Source organism: Pectinophora gossypiella, chromosome 2, assembly GCF_024362695.1.
Source record: "Pectinophora gossypiella chromosome 2, ilPecGoss1.1, whole genome shotgun sequence".
Lineage (NCBI taxonomy): Eukaryota > Metazoa > Arthropoda > Insecta > Lepidoptera > Gelechiidae > Pectinophora > Pectinophora gossypiella.
Window position 1 is genome coordinate 9,767,770 of NC_065405.1, and position 27,547 is coordinate 9,795,316.

A 27,547-nucleotide genomic window follows, 5' to 3' on the forward strand; every position below is an offset into this window, starting at 1 on the left:
TGTGTGCTTATGTATGCATTTATGATAAGTAGGTGTTATAATAAGTATCTAGTTTTTCGATTTTTAAGCGGCTCCCAGTCAATATATGGTCGATGAGCTGATAACCTTATCGAAAATGGCTGCAAGTTGCTTTCTAATTACTTGTGGCTCTGCCCACACCATTAGTGCCGAGGTTTTTCTTGCAGCTTCTTTTCCCCGGCTATACAGGCTGTGAGAAGCTGCAATAGTTTTAGGCGGATGAGACGTTCGTTATGTAAAAATTGACGATTCAAAGTGTAACTATGTTACTTACTGAATAAAGATATTTTTGAATTTGAATTTGACTTAGGGATCACACTATTTATGTAAGTATAGTACTTAAACAATTATCAATTGATATATTGTTGAGATTTATGATGCGGGTGTAAGTGGTAGAGTTGGAAGAGGAAGGCCTGGGCGTACATACTGCGATCCAGAATGTTTTAAAGAAATGCCTGGACATAAATACTCTAAACCGGAAAGTATGCATGAAGACTGATGACAGTGGGAGAAGCGAAGGTGGTGTGTCAGGGTTGTAGTAAGTGGAATTATGTGGTATCTGCCTGCCCTAAAGGCGTAATGAAACTAATATTTCTTTCTTCGATATTAAAGTGGCTAGCCGGAGTAGGTCTCGTGAGCTGGAGCGCTGCGGTCGCGCTTCCATCAGGATAATGTTGCAGCGCACACTGCGGTCTGAATTATAAGTACACCTAGGAACTAGATACCAGCACTATGGGAACTATAGGGCTTAGATATCTAGTATATCATGGAAGTTTTTGCTTCTTCTTCTCTCGTGTGGGTTGTGAGGTGGACTACCGCCAAAGGCCCCTGACGTGACTCATATAACGACTACTTACTTACATCAATAAGTAGTAACCGGGACCAACGGCTTAACGTGCCTTCCGAAGCACGGATCGTCTTATTTTCGGACGATCAGGTGATCATCCTGTAATATCCTAACCATACTAGGGATCACAAACTAATTTTTATTTTGATATTTCCCCACCGGGATTTGAATCCGGGACTTCCGGATCATGAACCTAACGCTCAACCACTGGACCACGGAGGCCGTTATTTTGCTGCCAAATCTTAATAAGGTTGGTTCAGTATTCGAATGGACTGAAATACGAACCCTAAAGATTCATTCATCATTAGAGAAACTTCTGTTGACTGTGTGAGAGAAATATATGTGTAATTTGTTGTGAGAAATGGCACAAGACGTCACTATTTATAAACGCTCTCCATCACAGATAAATAATAAATGGTGTGCTTAAGAAAATATTCTGTCTTTCAGTTTCCAAATCTGTAGGAAGTCGGGATCGGCCGGCGCAGCAGACGGACGGAACATACGAGATCTTTTTATAGACAAGCACCACAAATAAATCGAATCAAACAAGCGACGGTCGCGGCGCTCACAACGACTAAATAAACTCCACATAACAGTTCGTATAAGTCCAAACTGGTTATTTATACGAATCGGTCGATTTTCTTCATTAATATTAAAAGTAAATCCTACTGTCTACTGAATAGTAGATATAAACACTTAGGTATTATTCTCCTATTTTCAAATTCAAATTCAAATTCAAAAATATCTTTATTCAGTAGGTAACATAGTTACACTTTGAATCGTCAATTTTTACATAACGAACGTCTCATCCGCCTAAAACTACTGCAGCTTCTCACAACCTGTATAGCCGGGGAAAAGAAGCTGCAAGAAAAACCTCGGCACAGGGCCCTAGACGTTCTTTTAAAAAAAATAAAAATAAACATAAAATATTGATATACAATTGAGTAATTTAGCTGCCTAATATCAGTTCTCAGACAGTTAATCCCATGCATTCATATCTTCTAAATAATCACTAACTTTATAATAACCTTTTTTGTAAAGTTTTTGTTTAACTACTGTCTTAAAGCAGTTGAAAGGCAAATTCTGAATGTAAATGGGAATCTTATTGTAAAAACGTATACATTGCCCCTTAAAAGATTTAGTAATCTTATGTAATCGACTGACTTGTAAAGCAAGTTTACATGCGTTACGTAAGTTATAACTAATAAGTAACCTCACGTCCAGCTTACGTAGAAAGAGACGGCAATGGACGGGTTCTTTTTGGTACCTTTAGTTTTAAAATAAAAAAGGTTTTTTTTCTAAGTACTGCTGACATATCTATCTATCGATATCTGAACAAAAATCCATCACTTTTGAGCGTGGAGTGTATTTTTTTAAATATAGAACCCACTTAGTCAATACTGAATCTTAACGTCTGATTTATAGCGCTTTCAACTGTAGAAGGCACAAGTAGACTAAGTTAATGGTTCGACAGCAGTTGTCAGAAAAGTTAACTTGGTCAAGTTTCAGCGCCAGGTTGCTGCGGCTTGAACTTTCATTGACTTGGGTGTCTACAGTAAAGGATTATTTCAGCTTTCAAGTCCCATCCAGTGGAGTGCACCCATTGCTCGGTGCATTCTCTAAGGTGCTGTTTTGAAGACCTCAAATAACTGTGTTCTTTATAGATAGTTAACACGTAGTAGTAGCTAGAACGCGTGTCTGATGCCTGATGTGCCGTTCCCGGCAGTTAGAAAGCGCAAAGTTTATTTAGGCAGATAGGGGCCCCGATTCCTGCAGACAACTCCTAATTTTACTTAAAATTGACGTGTTGTTTTTTTTTGCTTAAAATTGACGTGTGTTCCATAAATTTTATGCTTGTTGATTGCTCGTCCCTTTCCTTTTATACGGATAAGAAAATGACAGATATAACTTGAAATAAAATAAGGTGTTTACAGGAATTAGCACCAGGATCAGAGTACAAGGAAGAACAGTTTGAAAAAAGAAAGCAGCCAGTGTCCTTACTATTAAAGAGTTTTACCAATAGGAAAATTCCCACTGAAACCGCGGCAGGCGTAGAGAGTAGTAGGAGTAGATAAATTCTCTGGTATATTTAGGTAACTTTCTGTTATAGTCTTCACTTTCAGCGTTCATTCACTTTCAGCGTGACAACTTTCTTTCGAAATCTCGAAATTTTTTTTGGGATACCAAAGAAACTCCTAGTCCTTACGTAAATTAAATTGTTATAAATTACGTAAAATGCGTCTGGTTTTGTAAAGTTGGGTGATTTCTTAGCAAATGTCTTTGTTACATTATCAAGACTTAGGCGATCGTCACGACCCTAGCCTGTCGTGAACATACAATTACAGTAATTTTGTTGGTTGCTCCATTTCAGAGACATTTAAAATTAACTTTTTGTTTATAAAATACTTATCTATATTCAAACGAGGACAACAATAATCGTTTATTTTTAGAGATAAGTACTTAAGTATTTAGTTTAGAAGTTTAACAACTTTGTTAGTAACGTCTTCATTCAAGAAAATAAAATATTGTTTAAAAATACAATTGTGGTGTTGTTTTTGTTTGAAAAAATACCATTTGCGATGGTGGCAACGATCCATGCATGGACAGGAAGGAAAACAAAAACATGTTCCATGCATGTTGTAAAAGTCTGCGGTAACATGTTCTGTCTAACGGAATTGAAATAATTACAGGCGATTGGCTGATAACACGTCATTAAATAGTCAGTCTCTTCTATCTTAGCACGTAACCAAGAGTAACTGCAACTGGGGTCTCTAAAAAGGCTACAATGAAGAAATTCATCTGAAACAGCAATATTTCGATTTGACATTTGCGCATACAGATGTAAGTGCGCAATGTCAAAAATATTCAAATAGCAATAAGTATTGCTTTTTGTGATGACTTGCATCACTGTCACGTTTTTAACCCCTCAGGTCTATTGAAATGTTATAGCTCTACCTCTCCCAATATATATATCTTGTGTGTCAGTTTGTATAAAAGTTTGTCATGGAAGTGTGCTAAGAACTCAGTACTTAACACATTTTATAAAATTCTTCCTTAAAGTATAAATGTCACTGAAAACCTTAAGTATCAAGTAAAAAAGCGATGGAAACAATAACCGGGGGTAGCTAAGGGAATAAAGTGACGTCTAAATATAGAGTTCAGTCAGGCGGCAGTGTCGGCGACAAGGATTTATCGTCAGAGCCCGCTGGTGCTACGTACCTCATTTGCATTCCACTTGTGTGTGAATACCTGAATACATTCACTATTGTTAATAATCACACTCCGTAAATAAGAAGTAGGTTTGTATGGGTAAGCACACCTATAAGCTCGCGTAGACTTGACGCGGTCAATGAAAGTCGCCATGAAAGTTCAATTGCTTTTTTATCATTTAAAGAAGCGGTAACTAAAATAAGTGACATCTTTCTTTTTCATTGTAAAATGTTTAATTTTTTTTCACCTACCAAACCTTTGTTGTAGGAGAGCTTCTAAAAACACTCACAAAATAAAAGTTGGGACAACCAAACTACGTTATAATAGTGCGTTCTAAACGTCGATCGATTTCACACAAATATCTTGAGGAAAAGTGTCATAAAAATAAAACGAAGGAGGTTTCTAACCTCTACTAATATCTCGGAGCCGTTACTTTGTCCCCCTAATGGATATTTACACTCAGAGCGAGCATAAAAAGTCACATCTTACTGTCGACAGCCCGATATGTTCGGATAACTACGGTCACGTGCGTATGAAGGGAAACAGAACATCTAAGTGTATCATAATCATGTGAAACAGTTAAATGTTAAACAGTTAAGTGCTTTTCGAACTTTAGGTGTAAGGAGGTTGAACTTTTCAACTTTTTTGACTTACTTACTTATATTGCAGTGTTGTGAAAGTTATTATTTAGGACACGATATTATCAAATGTGTTGTTTGAAATATCATGTAGGTAGATAGGTAGGTTCCGAATTCCAAAAATGTATGTTCCGTGCTCACTTTAGTTGATACCACGTTAAATCACGTCAATACATTTAACAGTATCTTATTAATCATTACCATTGAAATCTGCGAGCCATATAAAATCACTAGTAATTGACTTGCAAATCTTGCAGAATCGAGTAGCAGTCATTAGTCAAATGGATTGACGCGAACGTCTCGAAAGCAGTTCACTATGTCAACCTTGACCAGATGTAAGCGAACCTTATTCGTTCGTCCAGTTGACGCGCCTTATAAGAATTCTCTTCGCAATACCACCTGATATAAACAGCCCGGAATGAACTTCTTTGATGGGCGAGAAAATAAATTAGTAGCTAGTCAGTTCACGAGCGAGCGAAGTTTTTACTTCGGCACGTGTCTTGGCTCTAAACGAGCACTTTTTTACTGGACTGTAATAGTTTAGCTAGTGACAGCCGCTTACAGCGTTGGAATATTCCGGTGCTTAGTATTTATGTATGTAAAGTTAAATACCAACAACACGACGTCAAAGCTAGCATTAGAGTAGGTACTGTAGGTCCTAGTTATATGGGCGACCGGTGTTGTTTTAGCCAGGATAAATCGGCGGCGGGCGTGGGCGGGCGAGCGGCGAGTGGTCCGTGCCCTTGAACATTACTGCATTGTTATTCCCGTAGTCCAGACTCAATTGTGCATCGCCGAAAATAGTCGCGCTGCTAACAAAGTAGTAAATCTAAAGTATTAGTGTAATACGTGAAAAGTAGGTATGTAAACATTTCAGTAGTGTTCATAAATATGATCTGTTTAGGTCACTATCATCCGTATCAATTAATGCCTTAGTTTTAACCCAGTTGTTGAAGCGAGGTAACGAATTAGCGGCGGGTAGGTACACGACAATGATCGAACTGAGTTTGAACTCGGTGCGCTACATCAGACTCGTTGCAGCTTTGAAATAGTGTCCCCTGTGGCGATCATGATTATCGGAAACATTTGGCGTTGTACTAACCGTTGCTATGTTGGTGTATCGTTGCCACACCACCAGGGTATCATCAAGCAGCGTGGTAGCTCCGCACCCCACCGGACGCTACGCCCCGAGCACACTCTAATTGCACCGTTAGAAAAACCCAGTAATGATGCTGCGATTAAGAATATAGGCCTGCCGACCATATAACGGCAAATTGCAATGTTATTAACATTCTAGTCAGTCCGTAGCGATTAAAATTATCTAGAAGAAAATCCATCTCGACTACTGGTAATGTGTCCTCCAAGAAAATTGCGAGTCTAACTTACAATCTCTCAGGGCATCACAGGCGGATTGCAATTTCTTCGGTGTCCACTGCGCTCGTTCTTGTATAAAATTAAACGATCATGCGCGTTGACATTCTTTGTAAATGGATCCAGTGACAGCTTTGGCATGAAGAACAACGGTGAAACAGCAATATTATTTCCTATATTGTTCATAACTATAGAGGACACATTTGAAGTCGAAGCGTACAAGGTGTACTATTATGATGCTAATTTTAAACGAAACACATCTGCTTTTCACAGTTCCTTAAAGGGCGATACAGCTGCTAGCTTTCATAGTGAAGTGTCAAATGCAGTTGCACACAGGGAAAGGTCACGCGGGTTCAGTGTTCTAGCCGATAAGTGCAGGTGCCGCCGGCAGCTGTGCCCAGCACGCGCCCGTAATTACAAACAACATGCAATTATTGTATAATTACATTAAAATGAATAGTGAATTAAATAATGCTACAAGGAAGAAGAGGACCGGTCCAACAACCCGCGTCGGCAGTATAACAGTTATTCTGCTTAGCTGGAGATACAGGGAATTCTGCTAAGCTGACATTAGACTTCTTAGACAGCGACTGGTAATTCAGGTAGTGCAAGTTACCTTAAGTTTATCTTAGTGATAAAGTCAGTAAGCAGGTGGTTAAATGACGACGATAGAGAAGTTACGGAGGATTAGAAAATGTTGCATAATTACATTTTATTATAAGTAGGTAGATATATTAGTTAATATAAGTATTCAACTTTTTATTATTTATCCACATACCACAGCTATAGAGTTAGGATGCTTATATCAAAATAGGAGGGTATCAAAAACATTCTACGCTACGCAAACGTAACAGATCATGTGGATAAAATTAATGCTGGTTGGCTCTCCTTTATGATATCAGTTTGAAAACAAAAATAATGTGTTTATTTTCCACTTCCGTGGCGTGAATCCGAAATTTATGGGTCATTGATATTATTTATTTACACATCGCTGTCATAAAACAATGCCAGCAATTTCAAGGTGCTCTTCGTAACGTTTTATCGGGTGTTGAATCGTATGGCTATGATCATAAATTCCATTTTAATTAAGGGCCGGTTAAATGCCAGTGTGGTTCGATTAACCTTCCATTCAACGGTCAGTAAAAGATGTTGGATATTTTTTGTGTTCCTGATGGACATGCACGGTAAAGACGAATGTGGAAGAATAATGGTATTCTTGGCACGAATTCCGCTATCCGCGATTACGTATGCGTGTTGATTATCTACAATTATATGTGAGTGTTAGTGAGTCTTGAAAATAACCATACATTATAAAGTTATAGAAATAATAATTGTGCTGCAATCGCGCAGTAAATACAGACAGTGTGATATATTAATATAATATAGGATGGGCACTTCACGGTGCTCAGTGAGTTTACTGTTGGTTTAGAAATTGTGATAGTGATGGCGGAAGAGGCGGTCGTAAAAAGTAAGCGCCAAGTATCTGAAGGGCCTGGAATATTCGCACCGGGGTTGTTTGTCTATAGAGTGTACGTATTAAAGTTGATTGCATTCTGCGGCACAACGGTGCATAGACCGCAGCTGCAGCCGCACCAACATAATATCAAATGAAACTTACGGATCGTTATACTTGCATTTGTAGCTATATTTGAGATTCTATATAGAATGTTCCGCTGTTCTACAAACTTGTGAGAACCTACTGGTGGTAATAATTCATTTTTTATCGCAGGTTTCTAATGTCTATATAAAGTAACGTTAAATAGTTTGAAGGTGCCATCAGTTTACGTAAATAAGGACCGAGATCGTATCACAAATTGGGTAGACGTAAAAAGAGGTAAACAGGAAATGAAAGTATCAAACAAATTAGGTATGTATATAAGTATGTATAATAATACATGAAGAAACGACACGAATGTATCATTGATATCATGAAACGCACGTACGCACCTAATTTGTAGCGAAAGGTTGGTTTCGTAGAGATAGGTATACCAAATGGTATCGTTTTGCGATGTATGCGATATGACTTTTATACCTCCCCACTATCATTTTCACGTTTACGACTAGAAACTAAACGGAATGTAAAATTCATATCATAAAACCCTATGGGTTTGCACAGCCCGAACAGTTTCATTCGTGCAACCGCTAACAATTCAAATGTTAATTCTGACATTTCGGCGCGACCTCCACTTTTGATTTCCCACTCGGAACTAAATTTTCTGTGACACGACACGATTTCGAAATCACTGAACCAGATTTTAACATTCATATTTCGCTGATGTTTATTATTTAAATATTCTTTTATTATTTGAATAGAGCAACAACGGTTTCACTATTGTAGTCGTACCTATATGGAGGATGCTTATTGTGTAAAAAGAAAAAGAAGAGCGGCGCGGTTGTCGTTTTTCCGCAAGATTAGCAAAAGGTGAACGAGGGAGGAGGGTAATGTAACCGATAGTGCGCGGCAGCTCGACAGTGACGATGACGAATGACCAGGATCACCAAACATTCTCCAGCAGGTACACTAATCTTGAATCATTTACTATTTTGTACACACGATCAATAATCTGTCAATTTCTCTCACAACACATCCGAATCCAGGTTTTCCTCATACTGCGACGTGAACGTAGACGAATGATTGCGCTAAAACCGTACTTCGTGAGGTTTATTTTATAGATGTACACGTTGCCGCGTAGTCTACCAGCAATCGAAGCAATAAATCTCGAATGTTTTCCTCCGCGTTGTCTAGAATGCAGTTTTCCACCGATGATGTCAGCTGCGCTAACCTTGGCTGTCGACATTCCGTATCTCCCGCTATACAGCTAATTATACACTAGCAGCAATTGAACATACATCAATCAACTTCAATGGAACCTACCTAGTGACCGGCACCGCCACGATTCTATTATTTATACCATAAAATAGTTAGTACTCAACCGTATTTATGCTACCCGCAAAACATTACTGTAGTTGGTCTGGAACTGACGTAATGATGAAATTATTGGTTCCACCAGGGCGTGACAATAATAATTGAAGTAATATAAAGGAATTCGAACGACACAAATTTAAACAACTATAAATTGTAATTAACGGGATATTATTAAAGTACTTACGATTAATAGGTATTTACTTGCTCGTGCTATCTAGCTTTGGGATGTTCTACAATATTTAAATGCAATTCAAAGGCTAGAGAATCGATTAAAGAGGTGAAATACACTTTAGACTGAAAGCACTGGTAAGTCCGTGTTACAGAGCCGGGAACGATAAGATTAAGAAGGGAGGATATAAGATAGTACTTGGAAGAGCCGCAGAGTAATGTTGATACTAGAGGTAACCAGCTCGGCTACATGATACACATGGCTTCCGCTCTAAGGTCATTAACGGAGTCTTTTATCTCGAGCACTCTTGTTATGTTTACGGGCGTCTCTTAGCAGCTTTGTGAACTTAAATAAAATAAAGTCGATGTCATCGGCACGTTCACCAACAGCCTTTAATCTCTCAAACAATCAGCCCACCTGAGTGATAAGATACACAGATAATTCACGGAAATTAGATCGTACCTCGAAAGCTTTTGTATAAACTCGTTTTGAATAGTCCAACAAAAGTGATCAAAGAGATGTTACTAGATGTCTGTGAGACGAGAGTAAGTAAATAACTCTTTCAATACAACAATATAAAAGGTTGCTCAAACAAAATAACATCTCCAGTAAAATAATATAAGTACCTACCTACGTGTTTCGTATAAAAATATTAGGCAACCCCAAATCTTGCAATGCTTTTTTAAAGGTGATTCATAATTTCGAAATAATTTTTGCGAAGTTTCAGATAAATAAATGATAGCGACAAATAAAAGTAAAATTTATTGAGAGTTTAATTAAATTATATGATAGTGTTTTCGAAGCACAGTTTTAATTAAATATTACGGTAAATGAATCGTAAAAACAGTTTTATACCTCCCAACTAGAGCTATGCTCGGACCAACGCAGAGCTAGTTTAGCGGTACTCTTAATATAGAATCTACAAATCATATAGACAGTAAACTAGCGAGATTGCAGTTGGTCATTGGCAGATTGTACAAATTGGTAGTAGGCAGATAATGAGGCGTCGTGCGTGGGCGCAGGTCATCGTCGACACCGCGCCTTCCGCTCGCTTCATGAATGAACAGGTGCCCAACACCCACGCTCCATTATACATTCTATGACGTATATATCAACGATGCTTATCAATAGAGATAAGCAGTGACTCGGTAATAGCGAATCCGATATGGAAATTCATTGACAGCCAGACATATTGGCTACGTCGCAATACTCCGTTAGGTACTCACCTGGGAATGGCCAATTGAATTATTGCCCGCGATGAAACCAACGCTTGACCTGTGACAAACGAAATACGTTTTTAAATTAAAATGTCACAAGGTTTAGGAAAAAATTGGATATACATTTCAAAGTAGAATAACACATTATTAATTAATAGTTTAATTAGTGTCTTTACAATACTTTGACATTAGATGGGTACCTATTCCTAGCGGTTTGAAGTGTCCATTTCGATTAAAGATTTGCTTAATAGCGTGGGTTGACAAAATTTTATTATTTTTGCCAATGTTGTGTCTTTAGGTAGGCCCTAGTGCCGTTAGCACACACTTAACAGCTTAATTTCGTTTGACCGCTGACACTATTATGTTACGCAAATGATGGTCGTATAATTAATGGCGGGTACGATTTACACCTACAGCCCAAATGTCGGTGAGATGGTGTCATAGGGTCATAGTGACCCACTCCTTATGCAACCAATTACATTGCATAAAGCACAGACCCGGGGGCAGCTATACGTCATAATGTGCCAGTTACAAATGCTTTGACAAACGTATCTCCTGATGTAATGAATTAAATTCTCCCCACTAAGCCACTACATAATTTCTGAGACGGTATTGTGTCGTTTGTTCAGTCACGTCCAATTGTCGGTTTTGTGTTGTTAAATCTACATAACGTAACATAAAATTAAACAGCTTATATACGTCCCACTGCTAGGCACAGGCGTCCCCTCAATCAACCGGAGGGGGTAACAGCCTCCATGGTCTAGTGGCTTGCGCATTGCGCTCACGATCTGGAAGTCCGGGTTCGATTCCCGATGGGGACACTGTCGAAAGTAATTTTGTGAAACTGTACTCTGTTTGGCTAGGACATTACAAGCTGAATCATCTGGTCGTCCGAAAAATTAAGATGATTCTTAGTGCTTTGGAAGGCACGTTAAGCCGTTGGTCCTGGGTTACTAGCTCAAACACTGCCACCAACCCGCAGTGGAGCTGCGTGGCGGAGTATACTCCATACCCCCTTCGGTTGTAAATCTAGCACACAGTTAATTAGGTAAGAATAGTATATTTTCATTTCGACAATTTCCTACAAAAGAAATCTCGTAAATGTCATGTTGAATTGAACTTCCTTATTCTTATAACTTGTCCAAATTCGAAATTATACATATCAAATTACTTTCCTGTTACAGTAAAATTACATTTTTGGTACCTAGTAAATACGAATTTAATATTAGATGAGTCCGTAAAACCGCAATCATTTTTGTGGTCAAATCTGGAATAAATAAGTAAGTAATTTGTTTTTAATTGTCTATCAGGAGATTACTGACTCGAAACGTCTGACCTCTTTGTCATGTCTTCGAATGAAACTATTAAATAAGTCGTCACAGTTTTCTATTTTATCGTCAATTATGTAGTTAATGGACGATAAATAGAAATTTAAACGAAGTGTTACATAAGGGTATTGTTTGGTAAGTACGCAGCTCGTGTAGTTGAATCAAGTTACGATATCTTTTCGGGAAACTGTCGTTTTCATCTCGCTATACGTCGTAATCGAATTTTACGGTTATTGAGCCGTTGAAAAAAGTTGGCATTGGATTGTGACGAACGAACGAATGAACCGTACCCGAGTCGGGAGGTTGTTATTACGTTCATCGTACCCTCTAGCGTAATGTCTAAATTTTCTACATCTATTTCAAAAGTATCAGCCATCACGATGATTGGTGCAACCGGTGACCGAGCAGCATAACCTGCAATATTTCATCATACAATTTTAATATCGTCGTGTTTATTAACTAATATGAAAGTAAACGTAACAGCAAGATTTCATGCTTGATTTAGAGAATAAATAATCTAATATTATGAAACGCTAGCCTTCATCAGCGCCATTTGATGGCTCAATGCCGCGTTGTGACGGCTCAATTACCCGCCGAATAGGAGGCAAATTGTTTGAGAAGAATCTTCACAGAATATGCTTATTATCTCCACTTGTAATCTTTATGTGGAGCTTGTTAGTAGATAATTGCGTATGCACCGAATGATAAAGCCAAGGCTCCTAGATTTGCAGTGCGTGAGTGTGATACTTTGATACGAGGCAGAGCGCGATGAGAAGACATACCAATGAAGAGTGCGGGTAACGATCGCTCAGGGAGATAGTCTAATGGGAGTCTTAATCGTTATCCGCAGGAAAATCGAGGTGTAATTAACATTAATCATAGTGATGTGGGGTAGAGGACTAATTGTGATCATCAGTCGTCAGAGCGGTGACCGGCGGTCGGGCCGTGTGCGTGCGGCGGCGGGTGATGTACGGCGCCTCTCGCGTTATGAATGACGTTGTGACAAAAGAAACGTGGTGTAGATGACGCTGATAAATAGCGGTGTACTGTTTAGCAACGGCTGCTCGCCCGCACCGCCTTTATCTTCAACAACTAATTACGCCTCTTGTGTACATGGTAATGGAGTTGTGAAACAATATCGTTTTTAATATGAGGATGGCAATTAGCACCTTTTTAAATGTCGATTCGTGGTTGATCTGTTGCGAAACAGTTTCCTTGAGACGGTGCCAATCGTATTGCTATACAAAAATTTAATGCAGCGGTAAAAATATGAATGTCTAATCTAACAGATGTTTCGTATACGGCGGCTGACATGGCGTGCCTGTCATGTCTGTCTGTCGGGTGTTTTAAAAATGGGTTTACATGTTGGTGTGCTGGAAATAAATCCGCAATAATTTTGCTATAATTGCAACATTTTTCAGTAGAGTTTTGTATGCTGATGGCGTGACGGAAGCGGCCGTGCCAGGCGGTGTCCCGTGTCTCTGGTCACGCGACAACACACCGCCATGCAGCCACACCGCCACGTTACGACGCTGCCACATCGCCACGGCGCGCTGCCTGCGGAACCCGCGGCGACTTTGCTAGTTTATGCCTTCCTAATTGACTCCCCCCATATCTGATAAACAGTCAAGGAAGTTTCAATTACCTTAGTAATTGCTGTAACAGAAAACTTCGGGAAATCCTAAAAGTGGTAGTTCTGTGGTGTAGTAGCAGGCACGCTACATGTTATTTTGTGCATACACGTAGTAATTTGCACACAGGTGCTCAAGCTCAAGCTATTAATCCTCGTGGGAGTAGAGAGAGCCGTCGTCAGAAGATAAGTTACAGCCACTATTGGTAAAAAACATACCTATCTCAACAACTCAAAAGGACAATCATCGGGCCTCAAATAAGTTCGTGATAATATTTATTAAATTCTGAGTTGACATGACATAATTATTACGACCATAATAAAAACGCAAAGAGGTAGGAAAGTACTTAACATTTAATTAACTTCGCATAAGTTGAGTAAGTATAGTACGTATTTAAAAAGTTTAACACAAGTAATTTTCTAAAACGAAGTTAAAAAGCCATATTTATTATTAATTCTGGTAGTATGGCGTGCGTGTGAGCAAATGTTAGCTATTTGCTAGACTGACGCCTCAGGAATATTCAGACACGCGAGCAAGAAGTGTAATACAGCCGCGATGTATATATAGTCGCCTTTTTTGTACAGTCTAAGCATCGACTTCCTCGTGTAACTGTTGATGCAGCTGCGTGGCTCCTCGTCCGCGGCTGCGTAAATCAGCGCCTGCGCCGCGCCCGACCAATCGCGCCGCGCCTGCGCACAGGCACCTGCCGCGAAAGGAAGCTCTAATGAAGCCCGTTGCGGCATCCAACGGCTAACTGGAGTGATTTTAACACACGCACCTCACTGTACACCTTGTACGTCGTCTATCTTACTTGCGGTAAAATCGTGTTGCCATTTATTTTCATTCACTCCGGCGATTAAAATATTCCCCTTTGCCAAGGACAGCTACTTACTGGTTAAACGTAATTGGAGTGTCACTCACAGCCGTATAACAATAAAGGTAATCCGCCATAAAGACGAACTGCCTACAATAAACCCTGTACATTCTCCAAAGCAGTCACAGGAATGGCGGGATGTCCAATGGACCAGAAAATAAATTAACTTCAAGCTACTGCTCTGGTATTCAGCAGGTACTTCCTATATCGAAATGGAGTTCCTTTCGAGTGAATTTAATAAATTTTCTCCCGTAAATTGAATGAAGAAAACGATCAGCATGTGTGCGGTGCGGGCGGCGGGCGCGGCCCGGGTTATGTGCCTGTGCTCGCTGCCGCCTTCGCTCGCAAACGATTAAAATTCAAAGCCAGTAGAAATGTAATTACTTCTCCGTCTGGTCAGAGTTCCAACTTTTATTCCCGTAATTAAGTTTAATGCCGCTTTTACATCTCAAGTATTGAAACGGCAGATGAGTCAGGTAATCAAGGTGCCTCTGCAACTTTACTCATCTGTGTCTGACCTACATTTTTTTGTACGTTTTTTCATAGGCCGCGTGTAAGGAAGGCAGACAATGATTACATAATAAGTCAGATATATGTCGGCAGTAGTTGCAAGCAGGCTGGCTTTGCGCTCAGGTGTTTTTGCCTCACAATCAGCAGTAAAATGAAACGAACCCCTCGGAGAAGATTTCATGAATATTATACCTAAGTAAGTGTGTGTTCTACTGAAAACATAAGGTAAACACACTGTTTCGTAGAATCGTTACGCAGTCCGCTGTCGGTCCTTTTATAGCACTTGGCGAATTTGCAGCAATCAGACCCATATTTTGAGTCTACGATTTGCGTTCTCTCCTGTATCTTGTTGATAATGTCTCTAATAAAATTTATAACTAATCATTGAGGTTAGAACAGTATTCTATAGTAATATACTATATACATCAATGCGACTGTTCCCGGAAATGTCTTGTGAATGTTTGTGCAATAAAGTTTTACAGGGTGTTAGTGTCATCGTAACGAATGCTAAGGGGATGATTCTGAATTAATATCAAGTGGAATTTACCGTCGCAAAATTCATGTGTTTTTTATACCTTTTCAAATTATTTTCAGTTCCATGATTTTGCGACGAAAAATTCCACTTGATATCAACTCAGAATCATGGTCTGAATCATCCCTCAAAGCTTTCGTTACGATGTTACTAACACCCTGTAGGTACTTTTTATTATGAATACCATCTATAATCTTAAAACATCAACGTGTTGATTTTTAAATATACGAGTATCAGCATACTGGGATAACTCGTGTTACATTCAAAGAAACGCTATTTCTTGGATTTACAATATTTACTTGTTTTACAATAATGGTCTTGGCTCTTGCAAAGTTTACTTTAGACGTTCATAACACGTATGCTCATCGGTCAAACACACAACGCTACATGTGCGTACATATGCATATTATATGTAAATAGTAAGTAAATACGTATTATGTTTTCCACTTATTCGCAGTTCTTGCTCAGTTTAAAGACAACGCGCAAACACTCAATGATAAGTGTCATAATTTCTGGGAAACTCTTGATAAGTAATCTGTTCTCAGAAAACATTGACACAAGTAATGCATAGGAACCGATTTCAAAAGATTTCATTCCAAACACAAATATCGAAAACTGTGTTCATGTTTGTACAGCCACTAAATGTGTACCAAAATAAATCGATTTGTTGTGATTTGTATAAACAGAACCTTTGTTTTATCGATTATCGCATAACGTAGCAGTTTATCTTGGCGCGGTCACCGGCGATTTCACAGCGCTGCGCGAGCGCACGCACCGCTAAATCACTAGATATCGATACCGTTTAATGCGCGTGGAATGGGTAACTACTACCTAAGTATTTACTCTATCGCAGTCTTGCGCATGATCTCTTTGTGATTAAACAAAGCAATCTAATTGCTCTTTGTTCGAATGGCAAAGCGGCAGTCGTTCTATGACTGTGGAACTAAATGCAATGGAGACGTACATTAATTACTGAAGAATTTATAATGCAAGTCACTAAGTATCTTTCCAGTTATCTCATGTCTGCTGAATCGTAAGAGAATTCTTGACGTGAGATTAATTGGTGTAGGAAGACCGCGCGGCGGCGGCGCGGGCGCTTGCAGGTGCGCTCTTGCATCAGACCCGCGCATTCCTCTGTCCACTTCTCAAGTTTGATCAGTATTCACGTACGTTTACGACACTCTAGCTGTAAATGCCGAATCAAACAATTATATCCATTAACATTCTTCAAATACTTTATACCACGTTCCACTTATGTGTATCATATTACATTTCCGTCTCTACATAAAAATATTTGTATTTAAGCCGCGACGTAGTTTTAGTCTGTCCAAAAGAATGATTACACGCTATTGTTTATCTACTTTAGGCGAATTTAGTCCATTAACAAATCGCGAGGACCATTCTACCCATTGTAAGCCATGCCGAGTGTCGTATTAACCTTGGCGGCGCAGACGGCATGCCTCCGCTGTGTTGACATCTACAGAGATGCGACGTATGAGCTTATAAATACGTATTTATATGTCATAAATATGTATATAATGTAGCTTCCAAGATCGACCACCGTCGTGCAAGTAACCTACACACAGCCAGTTTTTTTCAATCGATGAACTTATGATGCTTCCTGACCTTTTAACTCATTCCACAATTCAACACGATTGAGTCATTAGGTTTGTTGTTCGACCAGTGATTAATTATTTAAGCTCACAAAATACATAATTAATACGTTAAAACAATTTTCTTACGGTTTTCTGGAGATAAATTGTAAATAAAAATGTTTTTTTACTTTTTAGTTTAGTTTTAGTTTTTCTTCGACTGTTGACAAACAGACTCGAATGTTTCTTATCTGCGACGAATTGATCTGAGGGAAAAGCGACACTCATAGAGGCTATGCGTTTCACATCAAATAGTTGCCAATATTAAAATTATCAAACTTGTATCAAAACACAATTTTACGCTTGTTTTTACACCGTGCTAGAGTTTTATGGTGGAAACATTGCTAAAGTACGTATAAGTACTTTATTTACGTAATTTATTTCAGTTTTTGTCGATACTACGACGTGCCTGGTTACGATGTTGCCTCGCTCCACAGAATGTCACACAATGGCGTTGGTGTGAAACGAATTATAGCCAATATCCACCTACGCTCAGCTAATCGCTTGACTAAACATCGTTTTGAATGTTCCAGTTTGTCATCTAGAGTTTAGCGCGTCAAAAAGTGTCGCTGTCTAAGGCGAGGTGTGTTTGGGGTTACAGTTATAGCATACATTATGTAGGAGCCCGCAAGCTGTAAGCAGACAATCACGTTTGACCTACCTGTATTATGGGCATGTCAGTACACAATACAGGCCAATGCATGTCGGTGAATACGACAGCGCTTAGTTTAAAATGTAAGTAGCGTATATATGCGAAACATATAAACCCAAATCACAAACTAAAATTTATGTAATGAGGTATCTGTTTAGCTGTTGCTAAGTAGTTAAAATCAAACTAATTCGAATATTAAATTGTAATATATTTTCGATAAAGCTGATTTCACTTGACAGAGCTAACCTTCGAATGCATTTAAAAACACTTTGTAAAAGGTTTTTGAACTTGTATTGCGGGTAATGTTGTGGAGCATCGTACATCGATAAAGCACAACTCAACTATTGTAACTGTCGTGTGGTTGGCTATTGTGTTTTCACAAAAGATCAAGGTTATACGCGAAGACGTCGTTAAAATTTTACCTCGTTAAGGTGACGAGATCCGCTCAAACGATTCCATTGTACATTCGTTACGGCTCTAGTGCACCTAATGTAAAAAGCCAATGTCAACTTACAAACTGTTAACGCGTTAATCGAGATAGAGATCGGAGATAATTTAAAATTTTGCACAGATTGTAGTTATGCGTAAGGCTTATAATAATTCAGAGCACGAAGTTTCACGGACAAGCGTTGATTGGTCGCGGCGAACCGCTCGTTAGCAATAGATGCGTTTGCGCAATGAAACGAATAATTAAAGTGATTTATATATCCTTCACCTCACGTGATATACAGGAATAAAGTGAGCGGAAATAATTTGACCATTAATTCTATTTTTTTAACACCGAATATTTAATATTTGAAACCTTGGAATGTAGCTTCTTAAAAAAACAGTAATTAAATTAATGAAACGAAAAAATCAACCACTGAGTGAAGTCGTGATTCGACGATGATAATAAACGAAACATGAATCGTAGACGTAGGTAATTATATGAAACATTTTTCAATCACATCATGGGCTCTCTAATTCTACCCATTATGATAATGCGGTATTGGGATTTGTTTCTTTTGTACTGTTTACTCTCCGTTAGTCCCATTAAGGGATCAATGGCAGGTTGTGAGAGCACTCCGCGTACTTTCTCCGGGCGATATGTAAATACTCACGACTGGTACCTACATCGACGTCTGCGTCTAATCACGTACGGATCGAAGCGCACGAGGGTCTATATCTACGCTTCAAGTACATAAGACTAAGTTGTGGTTTAGTTGTGTATACGAGTACTTATAAGTACCTATATGTCACTACATTCCAAGTCCAATTAAACAAAGTATGTATTTATAAACTTGCCGGCTCTATGTGAATGTTGCCAGATACTATTTCTTTCATAACACATAAATTTTGATAACAATGGTCGCAGTCGATATTAAAACACTTGCCGGACGCACAATGTGGCTGGGATGACACCTCTCTAACCTCCCCTTGGAACAATAGCCTCGTTACGTGTAACAATAACAGTCCACTCGGGCAGACACCTCCCGGCCGACATTATATCAGTATACGTACGTAATATTTAAATTGAAACCTTTGTGGTGTGGCCACCCGCCCTCGCCCTCGCGGCTTTCTTTTATTTGCAGTTCGTTTAGCGATGTCCGTGGCAACCGGTCGAGCCTCATCAGTATACAAACACGGCGTGCGTCCACCGTAGTAGTACACCTACACAAACGGGCTGCAGACTGGTCGTATAAACATGACGTTTTATTACTTGGCTGTGTTCCACGCACGGACGTTAAACCCGAGTATCCGAGCCCTCGAGCTGTTAGTATTTACAGGAGTGTTGTTGAGGTTGGTGGAGAGTGATGTCGTGGCCCGGGCGCCGGTCCAAAGTACGGCGCGGACCGTTTTGTGGCTGTCCCTCCCCGCACCCCCCGCAGCCACAGCCTGCATCAATATGCAACTCGTGCGCCTCCGCCTCTCCCCGCCGTCCACCGCAGGCTTTCACGCTAACGCACCACCCGTGATTAGTGCATCGATTTGTGTGGGTTGCTGCTACATGCACTCTGATTTAAATCTTCATTCAGTTCTTTACAACTCTACTACCTGTAGGTAATTAGTTACGTATAGAGTTTTTCAGGCTTTCACTTGCATGTTATTGTAACGTCAATAACTGCAGGTATAGGGTATGTAATGTTTATTTTTTTTAACAAAAAGAAGTTTGTTCACGTTTAATATCATTGCAGCATCTTATTACTATAGAACAAACGTGTAACTTTGTATTGGGTTGTAAATGAATAGTAAATCCTGTAATAAATAGCACGCTAAGTATTCGCGATCATTATAACGGTTTTAGCAGTAAGAAACAATCAATATTCCGCCGATGTTGGTATAGATTGCTCGCGTTGTCTGTGACCAGCGTCGATGGTAACAAATGGACGGCTGCCAAACCAAGTAACAGATAAATGCGACTACGTCTGCGCAGCGACAATATTTTCATGGCAAAACCTTGAGGCAGGACGATTGGATAAATAGTTTCCTGTCGCTTCACTTCACATAATGAGAAACTCGCTATAGCCTGACGACCCTACGTAAGTATACATTTTTCAAACTATCACTTTGATAATTTATTATCAAAAGCCTACGATACTTACATAGCCATCGCCGAACTAAACATTGATATTTAGATTATGACTATTGGTAGGTATAATTGTACCTACACGTTCTATTTCATATTTAATTGAAGTGTAGCCAAATAGCAACATTTTGTCAGTTCAGTTCATTAGTTTTCCCAGTTGGATATGTATACTGAATAGGGAAATTTTGACATAGGTATAATTTTACCTATCAATAACAAATTCATGAATAATTTGTTCGTTTATATCGCAAATCAGTGGGGCTGAAATATATCTAGGTAGAGCCGATTAAAAACGAGGTCGCGTTTAAGTTCTTGTTTAATTTGTATTCAGTTGTGGTCTGCGCACCGTCATTTATAAAGGTGTAGTTATGGCTGACGAATGCAGCTCCCGTTCTAGCGGCGAAAACTTAGTGGGTGCAAGCGGTGCACGGGCTGACACAGTTTCTATTTAATTCAACGTGCAAATAATTGTTCAACGCTAAATATAATTGCGCATTGGCATTCGTTCTGCGACCACCGCCACTCTAGCGGCGCACATCCCGCGCGCATCCAAATCACCGTCTGACACCAATGTAGCGTACCAATGAGCGTTTAATTTTATGTTTTGGATAGTAATACGTTTAAAAACAATAGGCTTGTACGCTGCATTGAATACTTATGTAATGGCTGGTTAACATGATGGCCATAGATACGTGCATTTACAAATATCTATATATGCAGCTGCGCACAAAGGCTCTAACTACGGTATATTAAAACTGGTCCTAAACACATTCAAGTTTTTAGGCGGCGACTGTTTTACTTTGTATTGTTACTCGTAATATGAAGGGTTTTGTGAAGTTATATTTAAGGTTTAATTTATTTAATATATATTTATGACACGTGGACCCTTCAGGCTGAATGTCACCGTGTGTGACTTTCACATTGTGCCTGGCACTTATTGACACTGGCGTGTGTGCCAGGTACGTGGGATGGCAGATAGTGTATAAGCAACGGGACGCACCGCTCGGTGCTCGCCTCCTAACCAGTATAATGAAGAGATTTGGCACGACTGCACGAGGCACGAGCCTTAACGGTGTCTGTCTAGATTAATGCTTTATTATTACACTCACTATCACCGCCATTGTGGTTGGATATAGGTCGGCTTTTTGTTCAAACTAATGCCAACGAAAGCCACATTAGTTTTAGGCTTTCGGAACGCTTTATTTGGATGTAAGTATTGAACACATTTGTAGAGGTAGATAAAAATCAAAAAAATATTTACACCATAAACAAAGCTGTTACTTACAGTACATAAGTAGATAAAACAAACAAAACAAAAATAAATTATTGATTAGTAACTTTACAAACGTAGACTACTAAGAATAAGTAAAATGCCTACAAATAAACTCGAAATAACTTAAACCTAGCATAACGTTGGCGTAACTGCTCTAACTAGTAGCGTAATACTAACCTTAGCTGAAACTGATTGACCGACGATTTTTTAGTGATTAGTCAGTTTATACACGGGATTTTGAAATTGACGTTATTATGAAAGACCAATTCAAATTCTCAATGCACTAATAGTATGAATATTTGTATGGAGTCTCTGCACAATGCAATACAATAAGCCACGTTATTGGTAGTTTCAAGAGTCGCTGGTTTGGCGCGAGTATCAGGCAATAAACCCTCGTATCATACTTTGAATGGAACTGACACCGTTTAGTAAGCAGCCGCCGTCGAAGGCTAGCTGCCTGCATACATAACTACAGTATGCGTGTTGTAGTCTATTGTACTCAGAAGGTCTTATATGAAATGCCTGTTTTATATGCTTCTGGCTATTATTATCCCATTAACTTCTGTAATTTATTGCTGTTATGAGTAAATTACGTTAATAAATACTTTAGTGGCCACTTATAGGTACCTAAAAATTTTATAAATTAATTTTAAAGATTATTTACTTGGTTTTCTGTGAAAGGCACTTCTGGTGCATAAGGCAATTTTATAGGTAACTATATGCAGCGTGAAAACTAGGACATTTTCTAAGAAGTAAGATTATTTTGCAGACTGCAGCGTAGCTTCAAACGAAACGGTACACGTTGACAATAGCGGGCGCCGCACCGGTACCTCCAATATTCCCTCATTTGCATACTCCGAGGGTAGAGTGTCGCGCCAGCTTTGATGTGAGCTGATACCGACATTCATACCACTACTACCACCAAAACTACCAGCCAGTAGGTACACAATCCTGTTTACCCTTTGTTTGTCTTAACAGAAACACCAAGCTTTGTGAAGTTACAAAATAAATTAGCATTTAATTGTTTCTACTTCAAGTGGAAACTAAGAAAGGAATTCTCTCTTTCCATTGATCAATTCGAGACAAATCTTACAGGCCGCTAGCGCGATTTAAAACAACCTCAAGTATCAAAGCGTAAAACCTTAAAAATAAAAGGAGAAGGCGTTCCTCGATGTCGCAATTGTAAAAGGAAAAAACGCGGGAAGACAATTACAAAAACGGCAGAAGCGCTGGAAGCAATCCAGCGGGCATGCTCTTAATTGGATGAGACCACTTCCTCTAAACGACATCGTTCTGTACCACCGCGCCAGCACAGCCTAGTCTCTCATTTCAACTAACAAGAATGTCTTCAAAACTGAATTTGTCACCTTTGTGAGTAAGTACACTCTTTAAGTAAGTACTTACATAATTATGGTTGCTTAACATTTTTTATGACAAAACGACGCGGGTTCTCATGAGTTTATTAGCTTTTTATAAGGCCATTAGGTTATTTAACGTTATCTAAAATATCAAATTCAAAAATAGCAGACCTTTCTGTGAGCTATTTATGTTAGCCTCCCAGCGTCACGATTTTTTTGGCTTCAAACTTACGCTCACGTTTTGCGACGGCAGAGGTTTTCTTTATGCAGAGTATTGTCTTGGTGGAGCCTTGTCACGCGATGCCCATTGTTCTAGTCGACACAACAATGATGGCTGAGAGGGCCCAAACCACTTTTTGTGCTCTCGTGAGCAATTGGCCGAACCGAGCATTAATCAGTCCAAGGTAGACGTAGGTACCTAGCTATTAAAACGGAATGACTTAACGACCTTATTGTATAAGCAAAACCTGCGATTTAATCTACTAGTAAGAAAATTTGTTTTCTTTACGCATTTCATTCACTATAACAGGAAACGAAACAAGTTCTGGACATTATATAGACGTCAATAGTTTTATGATTAATCGTACATGTTGTTGTTCAGTGGGAAAAAAGCGTACTACTGTAAACAAAGTGCGGGCTTAGTTGAAAATATTGTACCGTTAGACAAATGCCGGGTTATCCTGCATATTGCTGGCCACTGTTGACATAGCTCCGCGAGTTTTTAGTTATAGCATTGTTGTGTAAAGCCGTCTACTACAATCTAGTCGTGAGAAAACATTTTCGCTTCGTAGAGAATACAAATTATTCCACTTAAGCCACTAGTTATATGATAATAGCGTCTACTTTCTTTTGTTGTCTCATGATGCAACAGTGTATCACGGTCCACTTTTATATTATTATTAACTCTGATTGTGATCGTTAATAAGCGTTGCAACACTACCGATATTGGTACAGTAGGTACTATTTGTTCAGATCGAAATCGTTTCAAGAGTAATAAGATTTAAAAGACCCATGAGTTGGCGAGTCTGGGTCTGCGTTTGTCTCGATTTACAAATCGTAACTTCAGATATGGCCTCCGTTTTAATAAAACTTTTGCAACTTGTCTGTGACATTACAACATTCCCTTAACTTTTGTGCTTTTTATTTTCTTACAAAAGCTTGTTGAAATGTTAACTCGTTTAAGTGTTCAAGTCACTTTTAAAGAACGGACAATGAATTCAATCTTTCCTCGGCAAGTATTTAAAGTAAGTAAGTAAAGAAACGGTTTTCAGTCCCTACAAGGCAGGCCTAATGACAGGCTTTCCTAAGCCGAGCCTACGATAGGATACCACGATTGCATGTCTCCATAAACCACTCGCAGTGTTTCTAAATGACACAGTTAATGTCCAGGGAACGTACGGGGCCTATTATAAACCCTGGTTGGTTCGTTATTGAGAGACATTGCGCTCAATCTGTTGAGTAATTGGCAACATATCGTATCTTGAATTTAGGTTCTGAAAGTATCCCGGATAATTGGTACAAGAACTACGTAGCATAAATAGATGGTGTTTGAAATAGCGAGACTACATACAGGCGGAGAGCGTCGCCTTTAGAAGTGTACAGTTAAAGAATCTCCGGTGCGGAATTGGGGCTAACCAAAACAAATGGACAGTATAATTGACCGAATCAGAGTGTCTGAATGAGTGGAAGCGGACTGAGTGGTCGAACAATTGGGATCGTCCATTGTCATCGTGTCGCCTTAATGTAAATAGAGGACAAACAACATGGTACGTTTATTGCAATTGTTACGAATTGACATCAATCAATGAGTCTTCAGGGTAGTGGGTCAAATGACGATCGATATCTTCACTAATGAATACACTAGTTTTGTTAATAAAAAATGCATAAGAATAAGAAATGTATGTTATATCAGTTTGTTATGTTACATTTAGATTGGGTAGTGCCACATACGTATTTGTAGCCAGATATTCAGAATTTCAATAAAATAAAAATGGGTCTAATAGAATCACATAATAATCTTTATGAAGTTTTCCTAAATAGGAGACTGCTGCATCTAAAAGAGTGAGAAGGTAAGTTTAATTATCTAAAGATATATGGTGTTGTGAAGATATAGATATATTAAACTACTTAAGTAATATTATTGTAATGAAGAGCCAGCAAGCTTTTTTAATTACCTGAAGGAAGTGCAAATAGATTCTAAATTAGTTTCTCTCAGAACACCAGGAGCAGGAGCGCATGAGGCTTCTTTCATCTTGATAAGACTTCATGAAACTTAACGATAGTGGTGGAAATGCTTACACTAACGAACTTATAAAATTACTTATTTAAACTTAAATTATGTGAGTGGCTTCTTATCTACTCTTTCGAAGAAAAATTATAATGGATGTTAGGGGCCTTTGGCAGCTCAATAGTAACCCTGACACCACATCTGATGAGGTTGGTAATCCACCTCACAACCTACACGACAGAAGAAGAACAGATGAATACACTCTATTTTCTAACTTTCCACAAACTGGATTCTAAGAACATAGAATTCAATTAGTACTATAAAGTCTAACAATAACAGGAAAACCTGGTTTTACTATGATTCCTAAGAAAACATATTATGCAATACTATTGACGCAGATGTTATGTATACATTAGTAGTGGTACGAGGAATCAATTATAAGAGGTAAGTATACAATGATAAATAACCTGTGACATATACACAACTCAAAGCTTATCCGTTTAGGAAAAGTTTGAGGTTTGTTTTTCTTAACAGGAAAATTCTAAGTAAATACTCAATTTCGAATTTCTCGTTCGAGAGTAGTTTGTAAAGTTACTTATTGAAAGTTGGCAATCGTGTTTGCTATTTGAAATTACAAGTAGCCTAGTTCGACTTCAGTTATTCGTATTAAGCCATACAACAACATACATAACCAACTTACACAAGAAGTGGTACCTGTAGTATGGACCTCATCTAACCGAGCTTCGTCACTCGGATATCATAAGGTTAGCCGCGCTGACGTCATCTCACCCTCCATTGTTATTTTGTAAAAAATAAATTACCCATGCACGACTAATGTTTTAAATTTACTTTAATTGCCTTGCAACAATTTTGAATTTTTAGACGTAGTATTATTCCTTATTCTATGCTTTTAGTAACAGTAAGTAATTACTTACAGGTTTCAATGATTTTTGTATACGTGTCAAGTGATAGTAATTAAGTACGTAAGTCGCTTAATTTTCAATAATACAATTTATGTCCTTGGAATGTTGGAGATACCAATTTAATTGTAACACTCATGCAACACTTACGTCATCAAACGGCTAGCAATTGTTGATATTTTTTCGACGTCATAATTTGACAATTTATGAAAAAGTATCTAAGTACATCTCATTGCCTTTGGTTTTGGTTTCATATAAGACCATTAACCCGATCCCAGGGGTGACATAGTCATCGTCTCTGCCCTCCACTGGGGCAATTCCTGTTTGGCGCGTCCTTGCCGCGGGGGGAAGGTGCCCGCCTTCTACTTCAGTAGACCGAAGTGAGATGGTAGGTGAGTTTGGTTCGACCTGCCCAGACCTACGCGGTATAACGTAGAACTCTTGCCCAGGAATACGGGTGAAGACCTCAACGGTTGCACAGGCGCAGATGGGAGCCATCGGTATGGCAATGCAGGATAGAGGGGACAAGTCTTAGAGACTATTCAGATGCGGAGGACGGGAGTCCTAGTACGACTTTGAAATAGACTAGTCTAGGCGCCATCACACTCGCGTGAGACAGAGTACTGCGGGGCGGAAGACAGGAGGCAAACCACTGCCCTATTTTGCTCTAAAAAGTAGCACGGAGAATGCTACCGACAAGAACGTGGCTCTTAAATTAGTGATGATGATCTACAAAAAGTTATTCATTGGTAGGTATTGGAGCAAATCAAATTGGAGTACATAGAGTACCTACTCTAAATCGATGGAGGAAGCGAAGGTGGTGTGTCAGGATCGTAGTAAGTGGAACTCTTATTCTACCCTAACGGGAAATAGGCATGAGAGCTCAGCCACTGGTAGGGAGAGTTGCCATTCTGTACGTAGTATTATTCCTTATTCTATGCTCTAAGCAAAACAAATAACGTGGAAAATATGTTATGGAAACCAACACCCTCTAATTGAATATTGGGTACGGTGACACTTGTGAGGCCTCCGAGACAGTCCTAATGGTATTGAGACACATTCAGCATTTTAGTGCCCTACTTACGTTTTCAAACAAACGTTACGTTACGTTTACAAACTTATGTTTGTAAGTGCTTATTATTATTGTGACTCATAATTTTTAATGCTATTATAAAACAAACCTGATAAGTACTTAATTTTAAAATTCTACTTTTTCCGTCTATCACTACCGTGCTTTCAACATTCGAAATACTAAATAAGTAAGTATTTCATTCTCAAATATATTTAGAACCATTTAAGAACCTTTATTGAACTTTAATATTCTATTTTTATTCTTTAAATGTGTACCTTTTACCTCATGACGTTTCGTGGCGTAAAAATTAACAAATTAGTTTTAAATAGAATATAATGTCTGCCTGTCTTTACATCATTAACGTACATTGAGTCTCAATAAAACGGTTTATAATGGACCTGCAATAAAAGTAAATTGCCTATATTAAAAAGCCTTATTTAAAACAGCCTCGGTGGTTTAGTGGTTACAGCGTTTGGCTTACGACCTGGAGGGCCGGGTTCGATTCTTTGTGGGGATCTATGTTGAAATCATTTGTGAGACTGTCGTTTGCTTCATA

The 27,547-nt window shown here is 38.9% G+C and overlaps 2 protein-coding genes across 4 annotated transcripts in view; one reads left to right on the top strand and one right to left on the bottom strand.

Annotated features, from left to right (window-relative positions):
* LOC126374309 (semaphorin-1A) overlaps positions 1–27,547 on the bottom strand; it is a 91,995-nt gene that overhangs the window by 48,736 nt on the left and 15,712 nt on the right. Inside the window, exon 2 of one of the 2 annotated variants that reach the window (XM_050020868.1) lies at positions 10,406–10,454. The exons of the other annotated variant lie outside the window; for it this stretch is intronic. The gene's annotated coding sequence lies outside the window, so the exon portion shown is untranslated. The remainder of the gene's footprint in view (positions 1–10,405; positions 10,455–27,547) is intronic. 2 annotated transcript variants of the gene reach the window in all.
* The window catches only part of LOC126374343 (major facilitator superfamily domain-containing protein 12-like), a 96,924-nt gene continuing 89,244 nt past the window's right edge, over positions 19,868–27,547 (top strand). For both annotated transcript variants that reach the window (XM_050021011.1, XM_050021025.1), the window contains exon 1: positions 19,868–20,094. The gene's annotated coding sequence lies outside the window, so the exon portion shown is untranslated. The remainder of the gene's footprint in view (positions 20,095–27,547) is intronic.